The 23,235-nt window shown below is 56.1% G+C and overlaps 1 protein-coding gene and 1 long non-coding RNA gene across 2 annotated transcripts in view; one reads left to right on the top strand and one right to left on the bottom strand.

Annotated features, from left to right (window-relative positions):
• LOC102759115 (5'-AMP-activated protein kinase subunit gamma-2) overlaps nucleotides 1-23,235 on the top strand; it is a 70,879-nt gene that overhangs the window by 16,860 nt on the left and 30,784 nt on the right. The window lies entirely within an intron of this gene.
• On the bottom strand, nucleotides 7,471-8,681 carry LOC102758759. Its single transcript, XR_435846.1, has 2 exons — nucleotides 7,881-8,681; nucleotides 7,471-7,548 (listed from the first exon to the last, which is right to left on the bottom strand). It is a non-coding gene; the product is annotated as an uncharacterized LOC102758759 (long non-coding RNA).

Raw genomic sequence — 23,235 nt, 5'->3', positions numbered from 1 at the left:
CCCACCCCCAGCTCCTCGCCAACACGAATCCGCTTTCTGTCCCTAAGGGCTTGCCTGTTCTGGGCAGGTCCTATCAGTGGACTCATGCAGCGTGCGGCCTGCTGTTCTGAAGGCTCATGCATGTTGTGGTGTGTCAGAACGTCGTTCTTTTTCCTAGACGAGCACATCCCATTGTCCGTGCATGCCATATTGTGTTTAGCCATTCACCCATTGAGGGACCCTTGGGCTGTTCCGCCTTTTGGCTGCGATGAACATTCGTGTACAAGTTTTTGTTTGAACCCTGGTTTGTTGTTATTTGGGGTAAATATCCAGGAGTGGACTTTCTGGGCCATTTGGTAATTCTATGCTTAGCTGGCCGAGGAACGGCCAAACTTTTCCACAGCGGCCACACCATGTTACAGTTCCACCATCCACGTGCGAGGGTCCAGTGTCTCCACCCCTGCCGCACGCGCGCTTTCCCTGTTCTCAGTGTTGTCGCCCTGGTGGCTGTGAAGTGGCCTCTCACTGTGGTTTTGGCTCCCCGTTCCCTGATGACATTGAGCCTCTTTCCAGGTGCTGGTTGGCCGTTGTAGATCTGCTTTGGGGAAATGTCTATTCATTGCTTAATGGGGTCCTCTCTTTGTCACTGTGCTGTGGGAATTTCTTATATATTCTGGATACTAGACACTTACCAGATGTGTAATTTTCAGGTATTATCTCTCTATGAGTTATCGTCTCATTCTCTTAATAGTGTCCTTTCATGGACAAGGTTTCAATGACAAAAATACCTTCATGTGTTGCTCCTTTGTACTTGATCCATAGAGACACTGAGACTTGTTGACATGACAGATGGATGTGGGGAGTGGACACTGGGGAGCACAGTTCATCGATTCCTACGAATAACTCTCTCCTGCGAGAATGAGACACAGGACAGGCTGACGGACAAGGGGCTGCCTCATCCCCCTCTCGCTGTCACTCACAACATCATGAAATCAGACAATACAAAGTGATACATTCTAGTCCCCTGCCCCACTCCACCAAAACCCAAAAGGGACCTTTTTTAATTACATACAAATTCAGCTAATTTATGGCTCATCAATGTTAAACCTCGTCTGTTGGCTAATTACCATGCACGATGAATACTCACTTCCCACATCTTCCTCAATTTCCCTTCTACCTTCTTTTGAAAAATTAATCAACCTTTATTTTTTTTTGGGGGGGGGTGAAGTTTATTCTTGGGATGATAAAAAAAAATCAATCAACCTTTATTTTCATACAGAGACTTTTTAGAAAAATTTTCTAAGCACCCCCTTGCAATTTTAATCAAAACAGATGTACTACGTATTATTTATATACTAGTACTGTGTGTTTATTTGTGCTTTACATATAAATAGAGTACCTTGCCTCCCCAAGAGCCCATCTTCACCCCCTTAGGGGCAATATCTCCCCCTTGAGAATGATGCCTTACACAGAAAAGACTTTGAGGTGAGGGATGTTAGTGAGCACAGTAGCATTGATTAATCTGCGAGAAGGCCAGTCTGAGTTATAGAATGTGAGCTTTGTATTTTGTCAGCCTCAGGAAATGAGCCAGCCACAGAAGCGAACCAGCCACATAAGTGACCTTCCCAGATGTCTGCAACTTAAGCCACTTAGCACCCATTTGGATGCATTAGGCACTCTGTGGTTTTCTTATTCAAAAGACACTAAATATAATGTCACTCTTTATAGATGTTATAGGGTCCTAACGAGCTTGGCCTGCGGCGCCCATGGGCATATCCAGCCACCACTGATGCTCGAAGACCAAGTTCAGGGCTAAAGGACCCCCGACCCCTCCTCCATGCTCTGTGGGTGACCCCAGCGCTCTCGCGTTGAGCAGCACCCTCCCTCCCATCGCTGCTAGAAAACTCGTGCTCTTGGTGTGTGTGGCTACAAAGAGGAACTTGTTAGTAGGAGCGGTCCTCGGCTCCTCATTCAAGAAATCAAATGTTTGGGCTCGAGGACGTTGGCGGAAGAGCAGGGTTTGTTCGCTAACCTCTGACTTCTCAGAGCTGGGCTCTGGAGTGGGAACTGCCGTCTGTGGCTCCTGTGCAGGTCCGGGTGCCGCCGGTCAGCCAGTCAGCCGGGGCCGCCACCCGAGTGTCAGTAACGGAGGCTGCACTGCGGTTTCCCCTGAGGTGTCTTTTGGGACAGGCGACATCTTCCTGTGTAAAATGCTCTGCAGAGTACGGGTAATTGTGCTGTTTTATCTCATGTGATTTCCTTTAAAAAGCCTGTGAAATGGGCTAAGGCCATACTCTGATCTCTCTTATGGGAGAAGCATAGACGAATAAAGTACTTGGCTCAGAATCGCCGGCCCGAAGTGAACCCGAGTTGCTCTCAGTGCTACGCTTGACCCGGTATTTTACACACGACTCTTCCCCCTGGTGCTGCATTCCGCTGGTCAGGAGAAACAGGCCAAAGGCAAAGGCCGCCGGCCTCAGGGGCTACGCCAGTGTTTGCAGGTGAGGCTGCCGAGCGCGGGGTCCTCCCGGAGGACCCCCAGGTCTGGGGGCCGGAACCCTGCTGGGCGCAGGGAGTGAGGGCCCAGGTGGCCACACTCCAGCTTTCTGCCCAGCAGGTGACTTATCGCGGCCTGGACTCTTGCCCAGGGTTTCGCAGCTTCCTGTATCTCTTGGTCTAAGACAACGCAGAGAAACAGGGATTCGGGGGCGTGGCCGCCAGACCCGTTGGCATCTCTGAGCGCCCCTGTCCTGTGACTCCCGAGGGGGCACTAGGAGAGCTGCAGGCAGCAGTGGACCCTGGTCTTCGAGCCCTCGGCCTGGTGTGGACCCCCAGGGACTGCAGGCCCTGAAGGGATTAAATTAGCCCCCCACCCCCCACTCCTGAGCCCTCCCGTGGGCCTGTGGTGCCCCTTCCAGAGGCTAAGGATACTTCAGGATTCCACATTTTGGGGGTGCTGCACTTTGGCATGCTAAAATAATTCCTGCCATGGTTTTCCACTTTTTCTATGCTTTTCTGGCCACTTTTTCTATGCTTTTCTGTATTCTTAAAGTGACGGTACCCCTGTGTCTCTGGGTTTGGGTGTCACTCGTATGAGCTTGCAAGCTGAGGAGTTTTGTCTTTGCCCAAAGAAACCACCCTCTTGTCACTCAGAGAGGCTGTAAACTCCGGGCCCGGAGCCACGGGGCTGTGCATGACCGTGAGTGTGTGGGTGACGCGGAAGGTGCTGGCAGACATGGGGGCCTGAGTCAGGGGGCCCCGAGCTCATCCACGGCTCGGGGGCAGGGCCTCGGAGGCCCCCGGAGGCGGCAGGGATCGCACTCAGAGTCACGTGCCGCCGTGACCTTTAGAACTTGCCATGAAATATGACACAGGATTTTGCAACCCGCAGGAGCACCAGCAGATCGTGCTAACGAGTGGCCCGGGCCCGCGGCCTCTTACGAAACGGGGTTGTGCGGGGCCCGCGGTCTTTCCGAGACCTGGGTGCTTTTCAGGCTCTGTCACACTATCCTCCGAGGTTTCAGCGGACGTGTGTCCACTGACTTTGTCAACTGGGCCCCTGGATGGGGGGCCGGGACCCAGGAGGTAACCCCACCCCGTCTGCTGGCTCCCCTCCCAGGGGATCTGGGCCAAATCACTTTGCTTCTCTGAACCTCTGTTCCTTTTTATTTCGTAAGCTGAGCAGGACTGGCTGGCCGCCCTGCCCCCGGCTGGGCACAGAAGGGGTGAGGAGGGCGCTTTGGGAAAGGCTATAGCTGGGACAGAGGACGGCACCGGGAACTCCACGGGGAACGCGGGGCTCCACCAGCCGGCTCCACTCTGCGGCTGCTCCCATCCGTGCGGCTCCCGGCTCCCCTGCATATAACACCACACCCGGCGCGGCTTCAGGATGAGGACGGATTGGGGCCTTTTCATTTTTCACTTGAATTGGTGATCCAGAGGCAGTTCCGGCTCCCGGGAGCCTTGCCGCTGTGGGCAGTCCCCACGGCCGAGCTGGCCTCGGTGGAGGTGTGGCACTGCCTCGGGACCCGTGTGGCCCCACGAGTCCCCTCATCTCGGGGCCTCCTGCCGCTGCACAAGGGTGAGCACTGGCTGGGGTGACAGACAGAAGCTGGGCCTCAGCGTGGGTGCCGCACTCTGGCTGCTGAGTGGTTTGCAGTATCCAGAGGTGCAGAGGCAACACCTGGTGAAATGCAAGCATCAGGACACCTGCCCCCCTTCCCCACCCCCACCCCCCGCATGCCACTGCCTGTGCGCCTCGGGCCTGCATGGGGGACATGCAGAGCCGTGGCTGAGCCACCTTGGAGCCCCGCAGAGGGCAATGAGGGGTGTCACAGCCTCCCGCGGCTCCAGAGGGGAGGGCCAGGGTGCCCGGACAGGACATGCTGCCCAGGTGACCGGTGCAGGGCACACCTGCTCCTGGTCCTGCCCCACCTCTGAGCTCAGGAGCCCCAGCTGGAACCTACTCCCTGGTCCTGGGCCCGCCACGGAGCTTTCCGGCTGGAGACGGGGCACGCAGGGTGGGAGCATGGCTTGCGCTCGGTGTGAAATGTCTCCAGAAGTACTCTCCAGTGTCACTTTGCTTTTCTAGCTGTCAACTGCTGTATAGCTGAAAAACTAGAAAAACGACAGCAAGAAAAACAAAGCACACAGATCGAATGGCCTGGAGTCCGCCCCTCCCAGACCTTGTGGAACGGGTCGGAGTGGTGATCTGGGTGGGGCTGCCCCTCGGCCTGGGATGTGCTGCGGGGCGAGGTGTCTGCCTCTCCAGTGACCCGTCCTGTCCCAACAGAGAGGTGCACGTCGGGCCCAGAAAGGCCTGGCCCTTTGAGAGACATTTGCAAATACGGCTCTGTCTTGGGAGCCAGCAGTTCCTTTTTTATTAACCCTTCCTGTAAAAACTCCCCAGCGCCCCAGGGTGAGTCCCCGCTGGGGGGGGAGGCCCCCTCGCGCCCTTGGGACCAGCCGCTGGTGGGAACGGTGCAGTCGGGAAGGGCGCAGGCTCCGGCGAGTGGTCCCAGGTCCCTCTCCCGCAGTGTGGATGTCGCCTGCCCCGTGCAGCGTCTGGGCCCCTGGGGAAGGCAAGGCCTTGAGGAGACTCCCAAGTTAAGGAATCTCAGGTATGCATGGTCAGGCAGGAACACCAGTGGAAGCGCCTGGTAGAGTTCCCAGGGACTTTGCCAGCCAGTGCCGGCCACGATGGACCCAGGAGAGGGCCACGGCCGGAGTGTGTGCACAGGGAGAGCGGCAGGGACTGGGTCCAGGAGAGCAGCTGCCCGGAAACCCCGTTAGCACGTGAGGCTTCGACCCGACTCCAGGGAGAACATCTTGATTGAGGTCAAAAGTACATGTTGCTGTAGTTGGGGTCTCTCTGGGCGGGGGGGTGTCCACTCTCAAGGTCACCTAGCTTTTCTTAAAGCTGCCCTTCGCACCGCTCGCAACTCCTTCCACCAAAAGCTTGTCCGCATCCTTGACCACAGCGAACTGTGCAGGCAAACACGGCCGTCTGCGAGTCGGCCCAGCGCCAGCGTCTCTGTTCGGAGTATTCTGCTCCCGTCTCAGTAGCAGAGCCGGGACCCGGAGCCGTCTGGGTGGTCCTTCCCTTCACTTGGCCGGACCCTGGCTCTGCTCTACAAGGGCACCAACCTGTCTCAGAAGTGAGTCCGTGGAGTGTGGGGCCAAGCTGGCGGCAGCCCCAGGTTCTGGGCCGGCAGGGCATGGGGGACCGGTGTCTTCCCCGTCCGTGCTCAGCAGCCTGGGCGCGGCCTCGGGAAGGCGAGCGGTCTGCATGGTGTTCCCAGAGCCGGGCAGCCTGGGTCAGGTCAGCTCTGCGTAGACACCCGCTCGGCTGGCCGGTGTTACAAGATGAACTGTGATGGGAACAAAGCTTTCAAATATGGTGCTTCTCTCTTGCCTCAAGATCAAAATTATAAGTGGGAGGCCCTGGCCCGGTAGCTCAGTTGGTTAGAGCATCGTCCCGAATCGCCTAAGTGGCTGGTTCCACTCCTGGTCAGGGCACATGCAAGAATCAGCCAATGAATGAACAGATAAGTAGGACAGCAGATCGATGTTTCTCTTTCTCTCTCTCTCTTCCCCCTTCCTCTCTAAAATCAATAAATAAAAACATATAAATAAAAAAATTACAAGTGCAAGTGGAGAGAGAGGAACTTCCCAATCGCTCCAGCCCCACCCAGGGTCCTGTAGGGTCCAGCCCGGGCGTTGCCCAGGCCTTGCCTCGCGGCTGGTGGGTTTCCCTGTGCCTGTGTATGAGAAAGGAGGGTGCGGCAGGGCAAGATCTGCATTCGGAATCAGATAAACAAGGGTCCAGTCCACGGTCTTCCAACTTGTTAGGCGTGTGAACCCAGTCAGGCTGTTTCCCTGACTCCGCGTTACTCATCTTTAAATAAAATGGTGTTACTAACACCTGCCCACAGGTTGTAGGAAGGACGAGATAAAATAATAACCGTGTGGTGACCAGCACCCCGGCTGGCATGTGGGAAGCGCTCCACAAATGGGAGTTATTATTTGACTAATTAAAATGGAGTTCTTAGAGGACAAGAATGCCTTCGAATTATTCATGACACTAATCCCCTCCGTCAGCCCTGCCCTGTACCTTTGACGGAGGTTTAATGACTGTGCGATGAGTGAGTGGCCATGTGCACTGAGCAGGGAACAGCAGGCCTAACTACGTTGCTGTATTTTCATCTTTCGTTGCTACGCTCTGAAATGTTCTCTCTTGCTCCATACTTTGTCACTAAGGCAAGAATATTATATTGGCTTAGATATAACATCTCATTTTCCTTTTAATCAAACATTGCCCTTTTTTTCTTACTGGAACACGTGTTTAGCAGTTTTTTGCTAAAGAAGTTCGGCTTTATTTTTAAATCAGAACATTCAATTTCCATTAACAGCTGGATAGATTTTTTTTAAAAAAGGAACTCTAAATGTGGAACTCCAAACCTACCTACTTAGTCTTTTTCAGAGTTTATCGCAGTAAATTTGGGCTGAGATATTTAACCACGGAGATAACCCACTAGAACATTGGGGAGTTGGCTGGAAGTAGGTTTTACACCTTGTTTCTGGAGGTTCAGCTCCTCCCGGGGCGGGGAGGGGCTGGCCTCTCTCCTTTCCTTCAACCCTCAGGGCCACCAGCTCTTGCCCTCCTCTCCACACTGGGCCACGCAACCCTCTCACCCATCGGTGCTGATGACACGCGCCCATTCTCGCAGCTTAACCTCATTCTCATACAGCTTCTTTATGAGTTAGTGTTGCTTAACAGCTTGTCGTTGTCTCTCCAAGTCCTTGGGGAATTCCTTGAGGGCCAGGCCTATTGGGTGTGTGTGTTCAGACATCCTTGCAGCAAATGTGGGGCCACTGAGCTGCCCTTGGGTCCAGCAGGAAAGGAAGGCACACTGAGCGGCCATCGGACATTCCGGCTGAGAAAGAGACTCGATCCTAACATGTCCACGACTCCCTTGGTTCACAGAGGGGGAAACTGAGGCCCGTGGGCGGGAAGAAACTTTCTCAAGGTCCCAAAGCAAGTCAGCAGGTCCTGTGTCTTCCTGTAGGCTAGCGAAGATATGGGGGGCGGGGGGGACTGTTTTCCCTCTTGCGGTTTTAACGTTTGTTTCACAGTTGCAAAACACGAGCTAAAAGTTTTTTGGTTTGTTTAATTAGGTTGTGGGTTTGGCTTAGAATTCTAGCCCTGGTTCTGACATTACCTGCAGGACCTTGGATCAGTCCCATCGCCTTCCCAAGCCTCAGTTTCCCCATCTGTCCCGGGAGGGGTTGGACCAGACGACCCTCTATACAACCTCTTCTGAGCTCTGTCATTCTACAGTTCTTAGCAAATTTGCTGGCCCTTCTGGTGAATCCCAGGGGGCCCCAGGTCCCCCACTTACAGGTGGTCTTGTTTCTTTCATCGTAAGGAGCCCCGCGCTGCAGTAGACTCAGCGATTTCCAGGGACATGTGACTTCTCCATGGAGAAGTGCTGGAGCCTTCTGAGCCCCTGGAACACATGAATCAAAATAGTTGTGTGATGTCATGTCATAATGGGAGTGCGCTCCGGCCAATTGGTGCCAAGGATTTGTCTGCCCAGCGTGGTTTCCTTTTACAGTCTTTTTAAAGAGACATCGCAGACCCGCACATGACCAGCGGGCCCGTGCTCCGTTTGCCTATTTCGTCCTCCCTCCTTCCTACTGTACAGAGGGAGAAACCCCTGGGGTGTCTGAGCACACAGCTGACCTGAGCTCCATAAACAGCCCCGCGGGTGAGGCTCTGCCTGTGCTGCCGGCGGCTCCTTGCCACTCCAGCCAGCGGGCTGCCCCAGCTGCTGCGGCCGGAGGCCTGCGGGAGGAAGGACTGCACGGGGGTCACCCCGCTGTGTGTCCTGAGGCTGCGCCCCGGAGAGGGACCCATCCTAGTTCGCCTCGGGGCCCCCGGGAGTTCGCCTGGACTCCCCGCTGTCTCTGAGCTCTTGGTGGCCGACTGCCGGGCGCCAGACACCTGCGGGCTGATGCTGCACCTCTCCTGGCCCCCCGCCGCCTGGGGCTGAGGGGGTCCCGAGGGTCCTGGTATGGTCGCCTGCCGCCGCTCCCGTGGCTGCCGCTCCCGATGAAGCGCTTCGGCAGCCTCAGGGGGAAGAAGAAGTACAAGGAGCCGAACCGGAGCACCGAGAGGCGCCAGTCGGAGCCCCATGGCCTTTTCGGTAGGACGCTGCCCTTTGCCCTGTGCCCCAATCTCTGCTGGGCCTGTGGGGGAGGGAAACCCCAGGGCGTGTGTGTGTGTGTGTGTGTGTGCAGGGTGCAGCCTCTCCCTGTGGCCGTGGATGTGATTGCTAGGCAGCAGTGAGAGGAGCAGATGGGTGTGTGGGGGTGTGTTTCCGTACTGATGGCAAAGCAGCTGCCATGAGCTGCCCCACAGCCTTCCTCTGCAGCCACGGCCCCTCTTGCCCACCGGGCCTAAAGTGGTTAGTGATCGGTTGGACAGTCATTCATTTAGGCAGAGCCAGCGGCTTGGGGAAAAGTAAGGATGGATGGGGACTGCTGTTTCCGGCTGTTAGAAGTGATGTGTGTGTGTGTGTGTGTGTAGAGGAGCCTAGCGGTGGGACTGGGGGAGGAATTCCACGGCCGCCTTCGTCCCGTGGCTGAGCCGTCGGGCCCCAGGATCCATGGGACAGGGACCAGCCCCTGCCTGGCCTGTGTCCCTGCGGAGAGGCGCTTGCGTTGTAGTCTCCCTGGCTTCTGGGGCTCCTCCAGCTTCTCCAGGCGCAGGGGTTGGGACCAGGGAGCTGGAAGGTGGGAAGCATCTCTGGTTGAGGGTATCCGTGGACTGCGGGCTGGGGTGGGCTGTGCCGTGTCCGTGGCTGGAGCCAGGCGGGTGGGTTCCGCAGCATTCTTAGCTTCCTGGAGCCTGCAAGACCTGCCACTCAAATGGGAGGGGAGCTTCGTTCTGTCGGAAGGGGGGTCACACTGCTGGTACGACACGGACAGTCCCGAGCGCCCCCGCCAGGTGGAACAGGCTCCCACACCCAGCGGTGCTAGAGACGAGACAGCAAGGGGTGCGTCAAACGTTGTGTCCCTTGAGTGCAATGTGACGTGTGTAATGTGTGGTAAGGAGACATCTGGGCAGAACATGAGAAGTGGGATAGTAAGACAAGGAAAAGGCAGTCAGAAAACTTGCCTACGGCCTAGCTATGTGCAGCTTATCCGGTTACTTCCGGGCGGTGGGCCCTGGGTGACGCTGGTGACCTGGGCGGTGTGAGCGGAGGACTCGGCGGCTCTGGAGTTCTGCGAGTCCGAGTCTTGGGGAGGAACTGGAGAACCAATCTGACGGGATACAAAGGTGAATCTTAGAGGAATACAGACGGTGCCTCGCCCTAACCAGCGGAGGAACCACAGGCACCCTGGGCTGGATGCGTAGACACGGTTTAGAAAGAAGCCTTACTTTAAATAATACAGTAATAAACCCTTCGTTGCTCTAGAATTCAGTCTGGACCTACTGTTTAACTAAAAGTCAGGTTTTGCTAATAGGGAGGGCGGGCCCATTATTAAAGGCCTCTGACATGCTTATCCGACGGCAGCTTCTCCCGGGGGAGGTTAATCTGGCGGTCCTCCTGTCTGCTACTCTTCTGAGAGCAAACGGGTATTTGCATGTCGACCACGTCCTGCAAGCGCTCACATGCAAATGCCGGCGCCAACCCCGGGCTCAGGGAAATCACGGCTCCCGGCAGAACTTTCCTGGGACTTGGGCGGTCGGTGAGGCCACCTGAGGTGACCGGAGCCCGGTGTCCAGGTGTGTCCTGATTTTCCTGAGTCTCCGTGAGCGGAACCAGGAGCAAGGCCAGAGGGCCGGTGTTGGCCCCTCTGACAGCGCCTGGCCTGGATGTGACGAGTGAGCGCCAAACAGAGACGGTGGGCTGAGCGTTCTCTCCCAGCCCCCGCCTGTCCAAACCTGGCCCACCTTCCAAGACCCAGGTTAACCATCCCCATCGCCCGCCTGGGACCTCCTGGCTTGGCAGGGACTGGGACCATGTCCCGAAAGGAGCGTTTCACCCATCGTTCTAAACCAGCACCTGAGGCGTCACCAGCTGTCCCTACCGAGTGGCTGGCTGTGGGGCGGATGGGAAAGGAGCCACTCCACCGTTACCCATGCTTCTCGAGTAAGCACGGCTTCGGGGCTTGAGGGTTTAAATTCCCTCTCACCCCCTCCCTCTCCTTCCTGTAGTTACTCCTGTAGCCAAAGGAACTGTAGAGGAGTCTCCTCCTCCCCCTAAGAAAGTTCCCACGAGGGCCGCGAAAGTGTCTGTCTTTTCCATGTCCTCCTTTCCCCCAAATCAAGCACACTTAGGTGGTCGGCATGGATTCCTTGGGCTCTTTTGCTGCTTCTGTGGCTGGTTCAGCCTCTTCCAGGGATCGTCACCGGCCCATGGCAGTGGGAGGCGGGGCCCTTCCTCAGGGGATAAGGTACACTTTGCTTCCTCGGCTGGTTTCCCCGAAGTTCCTCAGATTGAGAGACACACCTTCTTTGTTACACACACACGCACACGCACACGCACACACACACGCACACACACATGGACACACACACAGCTGACCCCGAAAGGTAAGCAGCCCCTGGGTGGCATTGTTGTTCTGCAGCACTCGGCTCTCCTTGGATTTCTGAACACTTCACACCTTGATAAAACACCCTGATTCATGCCCTGGCCGGTGTGACTCAGCTGGTTGAGTGTCGTCCTATGTACAGAAAGGTCGCTGGTTCAATTCCCGGTCAGTGCACAGACCCAGGTTGCAGGATCAATCCCTGGTCAGGGTGCATGTGGGAGGCAACTGATCGGTGTTTCTCTCTCACACGATGTTTCTCTCTCCTTCTCCCTTCCCCTCTTTCTCTCAAATCATTAAAAAAACATATTTTTAAAAAGTTCTGATTCAGGAAAAGCCCATCCTTCGGGCCTCAACGTGTAGCTGCACCCCTGGCTCCCGTGCACAGCCCCTCTAGACCTCACAGCGCACAGGGCATACAGCGACAATTCTGCCTTTTCTTTTAGCCTCTTCGTTCAACAGAATTGCAGAGTCTGTGGACTGAGAGCATGGAGCAATCACAGTAAAAATAGAAAAGAGCCCTGGCCGGTTTGGCGTCATGGTTGCAGTGTCAGCCCACGGATTGAGGGGCTGAGGGCTCGATTCCCAGTCAAGGGCACATACTTCGGTTGCAGGTTCTATCCTGTTCGGGGTGGGAGCTGGCGGTAACCAAGCGATGTGTCTCATCCACATCGATCTCTCTCTCTCTCTCTCTTCCACTCTCTAAACATCAATGGAGAAAAAAATATCCTTACTCCTTGGGTGAGTGAGGATTAAAAAAAAGGGAAAAGGAAGATCAGAGGGGATTATGCTAATCAGAAAAGGAAAAAAAAGGAAATGACTGTAGCAGCTCTTCCGCCTCTACAATTGGAGGGGAGCTGTAAAGAGCAATCTCGAGTCTACAAGATCCCCAGAGGGCTGCTGGAGGATGACTCGCCAGGTGCTTCGGGGCAGAGTGGAGCACCAGGTCAGGGCCCCGGTGGGAGGGCACCTGGAAGCCAGGTTATTCTCCAGCGGGTGGGTGTGGAGGGAGGGCTGGGCTTGCACCTGCTGCAGAGGAGCCCGGGGTGCGGGGAAGAGCACTGCTGGGCTCTGAGGACCCCGGGACAGTGAGGGCGGCGCTGGGACAGGATCCTGGCCCCCAGCCACTCCTCAGGTCCGGACCCCTGACCTCTCTGCCGAGTTCCTGTCACACAGGGGACCCTGGAGGTGCTGTGTTTCCTTGGTCAGGATTGGGCTGGGGGCGGGGCAGATGCTGTAACCATCATGGCGGGTGTTTGGGACCAGAGGGCGCATTCCCCAGTGCTCCAAGGAGAGCACAGGGTTTAAGGATGCTAGGCTCGGCTAGAAGTCACCCGAGGCCCGTAGGCCACCTGAGCCCCATCTGCCCCGCCCCGACCCCCATCTGCTCCCTGAGCCCCGTCTGCCCCCTGAGCCCTGTTGGACGAGCTCATAGGCCCACTGCACTGCTTCTCTATGGAGCCGGCAGCTAACACAGCTTGGCGGCCCCTCACAGGCGGCAGGTGGGAGCTTCCTGGGAATGCCAGAGTTTCCACTGGGTTGGGGAGGGGGTCGGAGGGGACAGTGGCAGCGGGGCCGTCACGCTCAGTGCCCAGAGAGCATGTTAGGAAGGTCTGGCAAAACGGCTGGTGATGATGGGGCAGTCAGCAAAGTGGGTGCACCTGCACCAGGTGCTCGCTATGCCAGGCGAGGCTGTGAGAAATGTGGTTTCAGCAGCTGCTTTGCTCTGGGGAGCCCTGAGTGGAGAACCCCGACACTGGACAAATGATTCCGGGACCACGGATATCTGAAAGTGTCACTGACAGTAAGACAAGATCGCAGAGCCTGGTGGATGAACAGAGAAATCAGAAGGAAGGTCGTGAAAGAGGATGAGTTTAGACAGTGACTGCACAGTGATGGAGACCACCCAGGGTCTGTGACTGGGCTCCAGGCTGGAGAGCCAGGCTGGGTGGGCAACTCCTGCTCTGACATGCAGACTCTCTGAGGCAGGGCCTGGCCGGGCTGGGGCTGAGGGCCCAGGAGCCTTGCACTCAGAAAGCGACAGGTGGCCCTACAGCTTCTAGATAAGATCAAGAGCTTGTTATATTTAACTGGAGGCCCAGTGCACGAAATTCGTGCACAGGTAGGGTCCCTAGGCCTAGCTGGCAATTGGGGCTAATCAGGGCCTTCTGGCTGCCGACCAGGGCCTTCCTTCGTTTTGTGCTGCCCCTGGTGGTCAGCGCATGTCATAGCAAGCAATCCAACTCCCAGTCTCCTGGTCAAACTCCCAAGGGGACACTTTGCATATTAGCCTTTTATCTATAATAATAAAAGCATAATATGCTAATTAGACCAGAAGTCCTTCTGGACAATGCTGGGGCTGCAAGGGAAGCCCAGGTCCTGGGTGCCAGAAGAAAGCCGGTGCCGGTAGCTGGGGGAAGGAAGGCCTACTCTTGCATGAATTTCATGCATTGGGCCTCTAGTATATATAGAAGAGCAAGGCACATTCTATCCTCAAGCAATAATTTGGTTTTTTAATGTACTTATTTATCAATGTATGTATTTTTTTATTTATTTGCTTATTTATTTAGTTAATTCTCACCTGAGGATATTTTTTCCTTTGATTTTTAGAGAGAGTGGAAGGGAGGGAGGGAGGGGGTAGAGAGAGACATTGATATGAGAGAGACACATTGATTGGTTGCCTCCTGCCCAAACCCAGGTATGTGCCCTGGACGGGGAATTGAACCCAAGACCCTCTGGTGCATGGACTGACACTCTAATCACTGAGCACACTGGTCACAGCAATAATTTGTTTTAATGATTAAGAAGAAAATAATATGCAAAGTCCAAATATTCTCTGGAATGAATCAACATGGATGTCCTTGAGGGCCAGGTTGGCCTCTTGTACCACTGTGGCCCGTGGCCCAGCCTCGGCCCTGGCACAGTAGGCCGCACAGGTATCCCATGACAGTGGTAGTAATCCAGGTACAGATCCCCGGGGGGGGGGGGGGGGGGCGTGTCCCCTCCTGCGCAGGCCCCTGGTCAGACCTGTGGCCAGCCTACAGAATCTACATGGGTGGGGGAGCTCCTCCCCGCACCTCCTGCCGCCTGCTGTGGCAGCCCCATCGCCCTGAGCCTGGCGACTCCTGTGTCACCCTAACCCAAGTCACCAGCTCTGATAGACAGACATGAGCTGTGGGAGGCTGTGCAGCAGCCGGCCAGGACCGGGAGAGCGTCATCGGGGAGCAGAGGAAGGCCAGTGCGAGGAGGGAGGGGACCGGGGCGCTGGCCTGGTGGATGGGACGTCACTGTTCGCCGTTGATGATGTCTCATGTGGTGGCTTCTGCAGTGTTTTACATTCGATAACTCTGTCGAGGCAGGTGAACAGGTCGCAGAGGGGGAACTGAGGCCCAGAGAGGCCAGCAGACCGTCAGCCCCATGTGGCCCTGCCGAGGGAGAGCTGTGTGCCAGCCCCCATCCAGTGGCCCTGGGCTGGTGCTCTCCTGGCGTGAGGTGGACCACGCTCACCCCCCTTCCTGCAGGGCCGTAAAAAGCATCATTTCTCTGTCCCATTCGTCCCGACCCTCTGGCTGCCACCCTGGCTGGCCATGAGTCAGAGGGGATACTGAGTCAGAAGGCCCTCTGTCCTCTGCTCCTCATTCCTGGTGGCTCCGCCTGGTCACAGAGCAGCCCCAGCTGGTCGATCGGACAGCAGAAGTGCTGTAGCCTGGAGGTCACCAGCAGCAGCTGTGGCCGTGGCTGAGAGAAGCCCCGACGGCACCACAGAAAGATGAGCAAGTCAGTCTTCATGCTGAGCCTGCGGGCCAGCTCCCGCCCCCCAGGCACCTTAAGCCACAGGGGTGACCCCTCACCTTCCACAGCCCTTCCAGGGTCCCCCTTCTCCAGTCTCTGCTCCACCAGCCTCCCTTCTCAGGATCCCCCACAGCAGGGGCCCCCTCGCCGGTGATGGGGCTCTCTGATCCTCACGTCTGGGTGATGCTGCCTCTGAACTGACGGCAGCCATGTGGGGCTTGGCTCCCCTCCTCCTGGGTGGTCCCCACCCATGAACTTTCACTTTGAGCTCTCCCAGCACCAGATGCCTTTGACATGGGCTCACCAACGCAGTGCCCACGTTCACAACCTTGTTCGTGTGTGTGTGTGTGTCTCACTAAGTGGACGCACACAGAAACGCGTACAAACCAGAGCGAATGTGTGCTACGTGCTCATGGAACCGCCAAGCGCAGGAGCCTCCGCACCCCCTCCAGGCACTCCCCCCAGGGTTACTTGGTCTGGTCTGGAACCTCACAGGCTGGGTCCGGACGAGATTTATTTTCTTGTCCGGCTTCTTTCACGTGAACTATGGGAGGTGCGACGAGGCCCCGGTTGTGGCTGAAGCCCCCTCACTCGGTTGCTGGGTAACCAAGGCTCCTCGTCGGCAGGGACCACAGTCCGTCCCCCTGGGCCTGGGCGGTTTCCAGGTCGGGGCCCCCACAGCTGCTGGGAGTATTCCTGTGTGTGTTCGAGGCCGGCTGGGTGGATATTTCAGCGTTAGTGTGTGCGCGCGTGTCGGCCTCGTGGGCCAGTCGGTCATCAGGTGCCGCGTCTCCATTTCCCGGGCTTCCCAGCCTCGTGCCTCCCCTGCACAGCCGGCCGCCTCCTGCCCAGCGCCCGGGCTAAGCTGCTCTCAATGGCAGAGCCCAGCGCCCACAGCCTGCTGATAGCACACCCTGCGGACAGCAGGCGGGGAGCCCATGCGTCAGGGCGGAGCTCCGGTTTCTGAGGCGGCATTCTTCCAGGGCTCAGCGTTTGGGGTTTATTTATGACTGGGAACTGTAGCAGGTCCTGGTTTGTAACCACCAGCTGTCGCTATAGCAACTCCTGGCTTACACAGCCTCTCGCTAAAAATAGATCACCTTCATCCCCAGGATAGAAAAATCTAAGAAAATCAAACTGGGGGAGGGCTGGGTCCACCCAGCTGCAAGACCCCAGGCGGACTTCGAGGTTCAGTGACATAGCTGCTCAGGCCCTTTTGAACCAGCTGCCCCCCCAAAAGCAGAGAGGGCCGGGTGGGGTGGCAAACTGGGCCGCAGGGACCCCAAAGTTACCCATCGCTTTAAACCTCAGCTGTCTTCTTTATAGTCTGAACCACAAAATATAATAATTATAAACAATCTTACAGTGTTTGGACTTTATTCAGTTTCTTAATCTTTCATCTTAATTTTTCTATGAGATTGTAAATGGTTTCAAGGTCAAGGACTTAATTTGGGTGGTAGGAGAACTCAAAACCCTGGCGTATGAAAAGGAGTTGAAAGAACTGGAGGTGCCGGCTCGGACAGGCGTGAGCTAATACTCGACGGGCTGCTCTGCCGAAGCAAAGGCGAAGTTGTTCCCCCGCTGAAAATGTAGGTATTTATTATTATTTTTTAAATCCTCACCATTGATTTTTAGAGAGAGTGGAAGGGAGTGGGGGCGGGGAGGAGAAACATCTATGTGAGAGAGACACATCGATTATTTGCAATTGATTGCCTCCCGCTCAAGCTCTGACCAGGGCCCGGCATTGAACCTGAAACTGAGGTACATGCCCTTGACCGGGAATCGAACCCGGGACCCTTTGGTCAGAGGGCCGGCAGTCTAACCACTGAGCAAACCAGCCAAGGCTATATGTATTTATATTTTACTGCGTTTTTAAGATCATAAAGTAAAATAGCCCTTTTAAATGTTTGAAAGCTGCAAGACATCCCCTAGATTCACAGGATCCACAACACCCTGATGTCTTTGAGAGCCTCTAACACAGTGGTTCTCAACCTTGGCTGCACATTAGAATCACCTGGGAATCTTTTTAAAATCCTGATTTCTGGGCCTCATCCTCCAGAAATTCTGTTTCTTTGTTATGGGGTGGGGCCACAACATTATAACAAAGAAACAGGATTTCCGGAGGATGAGGCCCAGAAATCAGGATTTTAAACAGATTCCCAGGTGATGATTCTAATGTGCAGCCACGGCTGAGGACCACTGCTCTAACGCGTGCAGCGCTCTGGGGGTGGCTGCTTTGGGAAGGGAGGGCCACGGTGTCAGCTGAGCGGGGCGGTGGTCCTCCAGAGGTGGCTGCGAAGACTCAGGGTGGCTCCCTGAGCACCAGCCTTGCACAGTCGGCCCCCAGCAGCATGCTACTCAGCTAGGGGTGAGTGTTTGAGCATCAGGTGGGACGTTTACTGAGCGCTCTCTCTGAGGGCCTGGCTCTGAGACTTAGGCCGGAATAGAACACAGATGTATGAGAATGAGAAAGGAGCGTGACACGTGGAGGCGCAGGAAGCAGCCGTCTGTGCCCCGGCCAGGGCGGGAGCGGGCCCGGGGGTCCTTGGATTCGGACCTTTCTCAGGAGCCCCGCTCTGCCTCCCTGGAGCCCTCCCTGCCCATGAGTCCACACGGCACCGCTAGTGATCAGCCCGCTCCTTCTCTGTGCATCGTTTAATTCTGTAAAACATACACAGCATCGTATGCACCGTTCCCCCCGAAGGGTTCAGAGCAGTGGCACTGGGCACATTCACATCGCTGTGCAGCCGTCATCAGTCCATCTGCCCACGAAACTGTCCCCACTAAAAGCTAACTCCCACCCGCTCTCAGCCCCAACACCCGCCGCCCCACTTCCTATCTCTGCGAATCTGAGGAGTCCAGTACCTCACGGAACAGGAATCATAGTGCTTCCTTTTTGTGTCGCCGTCTTTCACTTAGCACGCTGCCCTAGGGCTCGTTGTTGGGGCATCTGTCAGAATCCCCTTCCTTCCTGAGGCGGAATCGTGCCCACTGTGTGCAGATGCCCCTTTTGCTCACCCGTTCATCCGTCATGGACGGGGCCATCCTGTCCTCCCACCCAGACAGAGCGCGGGCCCTTCAGGCAGGTTGGACCCTCATTCCTATTGGCCCAGGACCTCCATATGAATGGGCCCACTGCTCCCACGGTGACGCCCACGGGGAAGAGGGTCTCAGGACACCCATCGCTGTGCTAACAAGAAGGTGCCTCGGGTGGGTGGGGATCTGAGGACACAGCCACCTGCAGTGGGATCCGAGGGCCACAGGGAGCACCCCAAGTCCCCACAGTCTAACTTTCTAAAGGGACACGCTGGGGTGCTTTGGGTCCTGACAGCATCCTCTGCTACGCTGTCCCTCCAAGAGGCCTCTGTGCAAGCACTTCACAGTCAAGCTGGAATTAGCCTTTCACACCAGAGGTGCTGGGAATGAGAGGACCTTGACCTTGGGTGAGGAGGTGTGTGAGGTTAGAGCACTGGCCCAAGGTGGCGGGGTGGTTGGGGGCAGAGTCCTTAGAAGAGCTGGTAGAGAGGGCCCCAGACGCCGGGGAGGGAGCGTGGGACTTGGATGCGTGCCTGGCATTTGTCACAGGTGAGGAAGGCCCCGCCCTACCTCTGAGAGCCCCTCCTTTCTTGGGTGCGATGCTGGGGGAGGGGCAGGGCTGCCTCACCCGGAGGCGCTCACTCCTGGGCCTGCCAAGAGGACTAAGAAGGGCCAAGGGGACCAGCAGGGCCTGACTTTCAGTTTGTGTGGCTGAAACATGGGCCCGAAGGTGGCCTTCCCCAGATGGAGCAAAGGAAGCTGTCCGAGAGCGTAGGGAGGTGGGAACCGGAGCACAGACCACCATGTCAGACCTGCTCACCCGCCCCCAGCCCGGGAGGGTCCGGAGGACACGCTTCTCACAGACCACGGCCAGGAAGGTGTCAGGGAAGCCCCAGCATCCTTGGGGCTCTGGGTCACTCCTCTCTGTGGGGCAGGAATGGCATGGGCCTGCTGGCGTTGAGCTGAAACCCTGAATGCGACGGGGGTCACTGGATCCCGGTGGCAGGGGCCAAGGGGCAGCAATGACCCCAGACAAGACGGGCGTGCATACTGCAGGGGATGCTGTCAACCTGGTGGTGTGAGTAGTTGGGCCGTGGCCTTGGCTACCCGATCGTGCTGGTCCTAGAGGTGAACTCAGCCTCCCTCTATCTGAGCATGCAGGGCGGTTCCAGGGCCGCTGAGCCACAGCCTAACTCGGACCATAAACACAGAGTGGTGACTCCTCGATGCCCTGATTCGAGCCGTTCACAGACCCAGAGCCCCAGCTAAAGGGGAGGCCGGTCCCTGGGGGAAGGGCCCTGGGCTCCCAAAACACATCCTGTTGGTCTTTCCCAGGAGTGGCTGCGGCCTGTGCCAGCGCGACTGCGTTGGGGGAAAGGGAATCATTAGACTCTCCCCAGATCACTGACTCTAGTCCCAGGAGGCTGAGACAGGGCTGGCGTCCACCTTCCCGCTGGAGCTTATGGAGGGACAGAGCCGGCGAGCTCGGCGTGGAATTCCTCCACGGAGGCAGAGCCTTTCCTGGCTGCAGTCCTCAGTTTCCCTCTTTCTGGGGGCGGAGACCTCAGGGAGGAGGGGAGGGGCTGTTAGATAGGGAGCCAGTTGGAAGATCCCAGGCCTCGGTGAGGAAGGTCCCTGGGCGAGGGCCTGGGGCTGCAGCTGTCTGGCGGGGGGGTGGTGTGTGTTAGCGGCACATCCACAACAAGCAGTGCCAGTGACAGGCCCCGGGAGCCGGCTGACGTTGAGCTGTGGCTGACGAGGCATAGGCGCGCTCGGGGCCCCAGTGGAGCCTGGGCGTCAGGCTGTGTCTCCACTGGACCCACCGGGACCTTGCTGGTTCCAGGAGCACAGAGCCGTCCCGCCTCCTGCCCTGCCTGGTAACGACCAGCTTTCCTTTATCAAAGCGAAGCCTCTCTCCAGGGAGAGGTACGCCCAGGAGCAGCCCCGCGGAGGGAGAGGCACAGGTGACAGAGAGCAGATCCCTCTGCTGGGGCAGGTTTTGATGCCAAGGGGAGGGGAGGGGCCCAAGGGCGGTGTGTCCTTGTGTCAGAGGAAAGATTGGCAGGGCGGGTGGGGCGGGCAGAGGGTGAAGGAGGAGTTTTCAAACACCCTGACACCCTCCACAGCTTTGCCCAGCGTTGGGCACGGGGCCCCACGAGGTGCCGTTGGGGAGTAAGTAGCATTTCGCTTTGGCTCAGAGGTCCCTGCACAAGACAGTCCTGGGACCCTCCAGCAAGACGCTCCATCTTTCTGCTCCATCCAGAAGGGGTTTTATCTTAGAGCAGAAGGAGCTACAAGGTGAAATATCACACAGGCATCTAGGGCTCAGATTACATGATTTACACATCACCCCGTAACTGACCGTGCTAGAAGTTCACAGAACAATTCTAATCCTGGAATAATATTGTTTTGTTTAAATACATATGCAATTGGATAGGTAATATGTGCTATCATTCGAAATGTACTAATTTGTACATTTAGACATTCTCCCACCCTGGACCCTGGCCTCCTTTTTCCGACGATACTGATCTCACATCCTTTCAAAGGTATTCTATGCATTTCCAAGCTTTCTTTGTACAAAGGGTAGCATTTCACGCATACTGTTCTACCACTTGCCTTTAACCCCTTAACCGCTCTATGCTGACAGTCATTCTTTTTCATGGCTGCCTAGTGCTCCATTCTATAGAGAGTCCGGGAAGTACTGAACCAATCCTCTGTTGATGGAGCCATTCTCAGTTCTTTGCTATAAAAAAAATGCTGCGATGCCCTAGCTGGTTTGGCTCAATGGATAGAGCATTGGCCTATGGACCAAATGGTCCCGGGTTCGATTCCTGTCAAGGGCATGTACCTCGGTTACAGGCTCCTCCCTGACCCGAGCCCTAGTCGGGTGCATGTGGGAGGCAGCCAATCGATATGTTTCTCTCACATTTATATTTCTCTCTGTCTTTCCCTCTCTCTCTAAAAACCAATGGAAAAATATCCTCTGGTGAGGACTTTTTTAAAAAAAATGCAACAAGTACATACTCTTTGTGCTTATGCGTGAATATATCTGTGATACACACTCCCGAGAGTAAATTGTTGGGTCAAAGAGTGCGTGTATTTATTTTATTTATTTTATTTTTTAGCTATTGCCATGTTCCCTCGGGAAGGGTGTGTGACGTGTACTGCCACCTGGATGGGAGCTCAGTTCCCCCACACCCTCACCACACACCTTTTATCTATCGTGACTTTTTTGTCTTTCTCAGTTGTGATGGTTTCAGAACTGAGCTACGACTGCCTTGGTGCTGCAATCGGACGAGACAGCACTGGTTCAGGCCCACCCTCGCCTTACCCAGGAATATTTCAGGGTGTCCCAACAGAGACGCCCCTCCCTGTCCTGTGAGAACTCCTTGCCTCACGGATCCGCCCAGCATTCCCCCCAGGAGCAAAGGCAGGGCGTCTGTCTCTGGACTTGTCCCTGAAACACCACAGGCCCCGAGCGCCCAGGCAGCAGCTCCAGGCCGTGCTGAAAGAGAGATGCTGCACGCACGTCCTTAATCACAAAGGGAGCGAGGTCGGGCAGGCGAGGTCGGGGCAGGCCCACCGCGGATCCGCTGAGGGAGAACTAGAGAATCCTATTTGGAAATTCAAAGAAGTCAACTCTGGACTCCGTGGAAGGAGGCCCCATTTGGCCTCGCATCAGTTAGCGTTCTTAGTCCCAGGCCCGGAGATTCATCACAGCTAGTTAGGTGGACGAGAAGAAGTGTGTTAAAGAACAGTGAGCAGCTCACAGGACCCCAGGATGCGAAGAATGAGGCTGCTGTCCTGAGAAGCGCCCAGAGTCACTTCCAGAGCAGGGATGTGGCCCCTCCGCAGCACTGGACACGCCCAGACCCAGTGCTGGGCTGGGTGCCCCAGCAGCGCTTCTGCCACGGCCATGGCCTGCGTTGTGCAACTATTAAAGCCTTAACCCCTAACCCCCAATGTGAGTCTTTGGGGATGGGGTTCGTTTATTCATTCATTTTAATGTTTTTATTGATTTCAAAGAGAGGAAGGGAGAGGGAGAGAGAGATAGAAACATCAATGATGAGAAGCATCGATCGGCCGCCTCTTGCCCGCCCCCTACGCAGTTCGATGATTGTGATCAAGCCCACGACCATCCTGCTGTGACCTTCTGGTTTGTGGGTCACTGCTCAACCACTGACACGCCAGCCAGCCTGGAGATGGGGCTTTTAGATCATCATGAAGGTTAAATGGGTCATAAGGATGAGGACCTAATCGAATGGGATTGGTGGCCTTATAAAAAGAGGACTATGAGGACACAGAGAGAAGGCAGCCATCTGCAAGCCAGGAAGAGAGCTCTCGCCAGATCCTGACCACACCGGACCTTGATCTTGGGCTTCCAGCCTTCAGAACCGTAGGAAAGTACATTTCTGCTCTTTAAGCCATGAGCCTACGACACTTCGCTGTGGCAGACTGAGGCAGCCCCCTGTCTGTCCTGCTTGGCACCTGCTTCTGTGCAGCGGATGCTGAGTCTGAGCCCGGACAGCCATCGGTCGGTCTAGGCCCATGGTGACGTGCTGTCGCCACAGCGGGCCGGGCAGAGCCTTGAGAGAATTCCCCACGTTGGAGCCCCTCTCCCACTCTAGAGGCCAAGCACAGGGCAGCTGTAAAGATGCTGGTGCGTCAACGGAATGACAGACGTCCTCCCGACATTGGGACTGGGACTCCGAGGGAGGTCCAAGCCAAGTGGTCACTCTTCCTCTGTGAGTCACCAAGTCTCAGGATGGGCCATCAGCTTTGTAGCTCCGAAAGACGACCGTTTTCACACACCAAGAACAGACCTCTTTCTCGGTTCCTGGGGCTCCAGGTCCAGAGCTTTCTCATTAAGTGGCACCGGTGATGGGCACAGGTGCGGACACGGCTGAGTGCCGCAGGGAGCCAGACCAGCGGCTGCCGAGTGATCAAGAGTGTGACCTGGGCTGGGGCTGGCACTCGGCCACCCTCCCCTTGGACCGTGTGTCGAAGGGCTCCGGAGTTTCCTGTTTTGTGCCTTTAAATGACCATCCGTCCACTGTTCTGTTTTTGGAGTTTCTCCAAAAAGTTCCTGCTTATGAAATTAGAGTAAAATATTATTTCTGCCTCCCTGCAGGTGACCCAGGTCACCCTGAGTGGAGTTGTGGGTGTTCCCAAATTCTTTAGGCATATAATCACCGTCTCTTGGATAACTGTCATCAATGGCTAATTACGTCTCTTTTTTTTATGTGTTTTTCAAAACTTGACTTTATAAGGGCAACTTCTTTCCTCCTTTTGTTCTTTTGTTCCCCCAAATTCTTAGCGGGCACATTC

The sequence above is a fragment of the Myotis davidii genome, unplaced genomic scaffold, assembly GCF_000327345.1.
Source record: "Myotis davidii unplaced genomic scaffold, ASM32734v1 scaffold762, whole genome shotgun sequence".
Taxonomy (NCBI): Eukaryota; Metazoa; Chordata; class Mammalia; order Chiroptera; family Vespertilionidae; genus Myotis; species Myotis davidii.
Note: the sequence above shows the minus strand (reverse complement) of the source record. Positions and strands in the feature narration are given on the sequence as shown.